The sequence below is a fragment of the Labeo rohita genome, chromosome 19 (genome assembly GCF_022985175.1).
Source record: "Labeo rohita strain BAU-BD-2019 chromosome 19, IGBB_LRoh.1.0, whole genome shotgun sequence".
Lineage (NCBI taxonomy): Eukaryota > Metazoa > Chordata > Actinopteri > Cypriniformes > Cyprinidae > Labeo > Labeo rohita.
In genome coordinates this window covers 32545872-32552068 of record NC_066887.1, presented here as the reverse complement: position 1 = coordinate 32552068, position 6197 = coordinate 32545872, and positions in this window count along the sequence as shown.

Here is a 6197-nt window from a genome sequence, read left to right as displayed (position 1 = left end):
ATGAGACATTTTTTACTGTCCATGAAGTCTCCTGATAGCAACCTGTAAGCAATAACATTTTCATGGTCATTATGCAATCACATCCTTCATTTTCTCATGCATCTTTTCATTACAAACACTGCAAGATGTATTACGGCCTCCAACATATTATGATCCCGAACCACAAAGAAACACCGGTTTTACACACCATAAACTAGATTTCTCTAGAGTGCATGTATCGCATATGAACGACCGCTTTATTGCATGTGATCACACAACAATCTGTGTCCCGAAACACATGATGAAGGTTACAAGAAGAAACAACAAAGCATCGTCTCAGCGATGGCTCAACTGTCTCTTGGCCTGTTTTAATATTTATGGAACAGGCAAATGTACTTCCAGAATCCGCAGGGATTCGTTGAGAGACACGTCTGCGCTTCCAGACTCACATAAAAATAATTAAATGTGAACATGTCCTGGCCTGCGTGCAATACAAACGACATGGGATGCGCAGCACCGCCAAAGCAGATCTTCGTCTTTTGCACCCCAGACTCCAAGAGGATATTAAACATACCATAATAAATGCTCTGAACATGCAGTACGTATGAGGGTTATTCGAGGAAGCCAATACAAAAAGCATTTTTTTTATCAAGAAATTTAAACTGGCTGAAAATGTACTCGCGCTCAGGCCATCCGAGATGTAGTTGAGTTTGTTTCTTCACCAGATTTGGAGAAATGCAGCATTTGGAGAAATGCTGCAGATATGCAGCATTGCATCACTTGCTCACCAATGGATGTGAATGGGTGCCGTCAGAATGAGCATCCAAACAGCTGATTAAAAACATGCCAATAATTCACAAGTAATCCACACCACTCCAATCCATCAGGTAATGACTTATGAAGTCATGTTTGTGACTTAAGCTGCATGTTTGTAAGAAACAAATCCATCATTAACACATTTTAACAGTCAAACCGAGTGCATAATCCATAATAAAGCTTCCTCCTGTCCGAGTCAGAATAGAAATCTGCACAGATCAAGCACCGTTTACAAGCCAAAACAGCTCTAAACAAATATTTTGGAGTATTTGGATGTGAGAGAACAACAGGAGGAAGTGTTATTATGAATTATGGAGTCACATTTAAGCTGTTTTAAAGTTAAAAACACATTAATGATGGATTTGTTTCTTATAAACATGCATCTTTTGGCTTCTCAAGATGTTAATTGATGGACTGATGTGGTTTGAATTACTTGTGATGTTTTTATCAGCTGTTTGGACTCTCATTCTGACGGCACCCATTCATATCCATTGGTGTGCAAGTGATGTAATGCTACATTTCTCCAAATCTGATGAAGAGACAAACTCATCTTAAATGGCCTCATTTTTATCAGTGTATGTGGCTTGTATTCATTGCAAGCAGCCTGATCAAAACAGCGAATGTCTCTAATACCAAGGACACGGTAAGACGCATTAACACTGGAATAATAATTGAGCTCAAAGCTTTGAGTACGAGGTTTGAATACTGGAAACTCCAAACTGGAGCTGGTAGATTTACCTGACACTCTTTGTAGGGACTGCAATGCTTGAGAATTCGTCTGTTCCTGCAAGGACACGTCGACCTGTCAATGCTTTCACAGCTAATTTTGAAAAAATTACCCTGAATCGCTCAAGTTCTTAAGCGCTTTTGTTTCTCAAATATTCGCCCTTGGAAGTTATTATAAATTTAGATGCTGTTTGATTTAGCGTTTTATTTGAAGAAGGGAACACAAGTACTGAACATCACAGCACGTCAAGAGATTTTTCATCATCATTTTTATAATCTCAAATATTTACAAGGTTGAAAATGCAGTAACATTGAAGGTGATGAATATGCATCAATTGATTAAGAAACCAATTATAATACACTACTAGTCAAAAGATTTTTAATGTTTTTTTTTTTTTTAAAGAAGTCTCTTCTGCTCACTGAGCCTGCATTTATTTGATCCAAATTACAGCAAAAGCCATAATACTGTGAAATATTTGTACTATTTAAAAATAACTGCTTTCTATTTGAATATGTTTGAAAATGTAATTAATTCCTGTGATCAAAGCTGAATTTTCAGCATCATTACTCCAGTCTTCAGTGTCACATGATCCTTCAGAAATAATTTTAATATGCTGATTTGCTGCTCAAGAAACATGTATTTTTATTATCAATATTTAAAACAGCCAAGTAATTTTTTCAAGATTCTTTGATGAATAGAAAGATCCAAAGATCAGCATTTATCTTAAGTAAAAAGATTTTGTAACATTATACACTATACCATTCAACAGCTTGGAGTCAGCATATTTTTTTTCTTTGTGAAAAGAAATTATAGAAATTAATATTTTAATTTAGCAAGGATGGTTTAAATTGATCAGAGACATTTATAATGTTACAAAAGATTTCTATTTCTGATAAATGCTGTTCTATTTATCAAAGAAATCTAAAAAAATTCTACTTAGCTGTTTTCAAAATAATAATAATAATAAATGTTTTTTGAACAGCAGATTAAAATATTAGAATGATCTCTGAAAGATCATGTGACTGGAGTAATGATGCTAAAAATTCAGCTTTGAAATCACAGGAATAAATTACATTTTACAATATATTTAAATAGAAAACAGTTATTTTAAATAGTAAAAATATTTCATAATAGTACTGTTTTTGCTGTACTTTGGATCAAATGCAGGCTTGGTGAACAAAAAAAATTCTTTTAAAAGCATGAAAAATCTTACTGTTCAAAAACTTTTGACTGGTAGTGTACATCTATGGAAAACAAGGTTTTCTGCTGCGATGAACCAAATCTGAGGACATCATACAACTGAGAACATGAAAACATTTCAACAGCAAGTATTATTTGAATAAAAATACAAGCTTAGGCACACTTTACAAACAAAACATTTGACAAAAACTAATGTGACACTGATTTGTACATCCATACAACATGCTTTGATGCTTTGCTATCTGATACTACAGTTTCAGACATTATTTTAGTATCATATTATTAGTTTTTATTCATATTTTGAATTAGTTTTTATTTTTAGAATTTGCATTTTCATTTTTATTTCAGTTAATTTTATGTTTCTGGCATTTTTCTCTTAAATACACTACCAGCCAAAAGATTTTTAATGTTTTTTAAAGTCTCTTCTGCTCATGAGCCTGCATTTATTTGATCCAAAGTACAGCAAAAACAGTAACATTTTGAAATATTTTTACTATTTAAAATAACTGCTTTCTATCTGAATATGTTTTAAAATGAAATTTATTCCTGTGATCAAATCTGAATTTTCAGCATCATTACTCCAGTCTTCAGTGTCACATGATCCTTCAGAAATCATTCTAATATGCTGATTTGTTTCAAGAAACATTTTTTAATATTATTATTATTAATATTTAAAACAGTTGAGTAATTTTTTTCAGGATTCTTTGATGAATAGTAAGCTCCAACGATCAGCATTTATCTGAAATAAAAAGCTTTTGTAACATGTAACATGTAACAAAACTTGAAACAAAAACTAGTGTTTTGGGGAAAGAAATTATAGAAATGAATACTTTTATTTAGCAAAGATGCTTTAAATTGATTAAAGACATTTATAATCTTACAAAAGATTTCTATTTTTGATAAATGTTGTTCTTTTGAACTTTGTATTCATCGAAGAAACCTGAAAAAAATTCTACTCAGCTGTCTTCAAAATAATAATAATAAATGTTTTTTTGAGCAGCAAATCAGAATATTAGAATGATTTCTGAAGGATCATGTGACTGGAGTAATGATGCTAAAAATTCAACTTTGAAATCACAGGAATAGATTACATTTTAAAACATATTCAAATAGTAAACAGTTATTTTAAATAGTAAAAATATTTCAGCATTTTATTTTGCTGTACTTTGGATCAAATAAAGCAGGCTTGGTGAGCAGAAGACACTTCTTTAAAAACAAAACAAAACAAAAAAAACCTTACTGTTCAAAAACTTTTGACTGGTAGTGCACATCTATGGAAAACTGTGAAGATGTGGCCTGTAATATAACAATGAACACTGGGTTTTCTGCTGCAATAAACCAAATGTGAGAAAATCATACAATGGAGAACATCAAAACATTTCAACAGCAAGTATTATTTTAATAAAAAAATCAAACAAAACAACTGACACAAAACTACATCCATACAACATTTGAGTAATTTAAGTTTTAGTTTACTATAATAAAACTAAAGTTTTTAATAGCTTACAAATTGCAAATATCTTGCGAATTGATTACAAATCTTTATATCCACTTGAAATATTTGCACTTATTTCTTAAGCTCAACATCCTCCAACAGATCCGAACGTGTTTGCCTCTCAGAAATGTGAATCATTTTAGCAGCTCACCATAAGGCTCAACTTGTCACAGCTTAAACCACCTTAAAAATAGATCCAATTTGTGGTCCCGTTTTAGACACGGCGCGATGATAATAGGCGTCCACACTTCAGATGAAAAAGGACAACAGATGTCAGTGTCAGAGATTTGATGGTGCTTTTTCACTGAACCCGTGACAAACCGTGTTTCGTCTCCCTTCAAACGCTTTTGTTTTCATTTCAATCCTCTCAGATTTGGCCTCTTGTCAGAATTCGGCCCTTGTTTTATTCATGACCCTCTACTTTGCATCTCAGTGCCAGAGAATTGCCACTGGATGCAAATTTGACACCGTGCATGCTTTTTCCCCACCTAAAATAGAAGTAAATATTAGCAAGCATGTTTTTTTTTTTGGTTTGATGAAGTTGTTGGCTTTGTATGTTGGTGAAATGCCTTAAAAGGAAGCAATTTTTCGTGGAACAGCCTCAGAAGTGCATCTTAAAATACCCCCTATGTAGGCAGCTCACTAGAATAACGACATCATAAATAAGCAGCGTTACTATTGGCGTTATTTTTCAGTAACGAGTAACCAAACGAATTACTGTTTACTCCGTTACCGTTACTGACAATAAAATGCGCCGTTACTTATTTAAATATTATTATCATTTTATTTTTCAGTTCATCTGAATGGATGCGCAGCATACCTGTATTTGAAGAAATAATAATAAACTCCATTGTGAAAGCACACGACTAGCCGTGGCTTTGTCTCACACGCAAAGAAAAATACAGAGCGAGAGAGACTTTCATATCATGAAGAATTGACGTGATTCATGTAAACAATATTTTTGTTGTATTTTCCTGTCAAAATAATGGACTTCCTTTGGAATTCTTCAGCTTTTAAGAACTGCCGGTTTCTTCGGTAGTAGGCGGGACTAATACGCAAACGGCAATCTCATTGGTTGGCGCTCACCTATTATCGTCCCTGTTTTGATTTCAGCAATTTAGTTTGAGCGACCGCAGACAACGTGATTAATATTCATGAAACCAGCAGCTCATTAAATCCTTGGCGCATTTTACAGTGTTATAGTAGAATACGTAGTAATAGAAGTGTTTTTTATAGAAACACTAAATTGCAAACAATATCTTAAGCACCACCACCACTCCTAAGTTCACTCAACATGACAAATATGCATTCATACATGGTTATTCTAATAACTAAAGATCTAACTACTACAGGTTAATGCTAAATTATCATAATGTCATTTTATAATGCTTGACTGACTGATGCTATGTGTCAGATGTTTAAAAAAACTAAATTAAAAATGTCATTAATTTTTAAATTTAGTTCATTTAACATACTTAATATGGGGGGCATCCTGACATATTTGAACATTTCTTTTAAAAAAGTAGCACAATAGTTACTTTCCCTGGTAATTAGTTATTTTATAATGATGTAACTCAGTTACTATTTGTGAGAAGTAACTAGTAACTATAACTAATTACTTTTTTCAAAGTAATATGCCCAACACTGCTCACTAGGTTTGGAACAGAGTCGAAAAAACAGTCTATGCATACCAGAAACAGTGTAAATGAATATTTTATTTAATTTTCTCTACATCATGGATTTACATTGGTCCTCCTCCAGTTTTACATCTTCAAGAGTATAATTACTAAAGATCTAATTACTACAGGTTAATGCTAAATTATCATAATGTCATTTTTTAATGCTTGACTGACTGCTGCTAAGTGTCAGATGTTTAAAAAAAACTGTGCCATTAAACTTTATATATATAGTAAACTAAAAATGTCATTAATTTAATTTAGATTTAATTCATTTAACATACTTAATATGGGGGGCATCCTG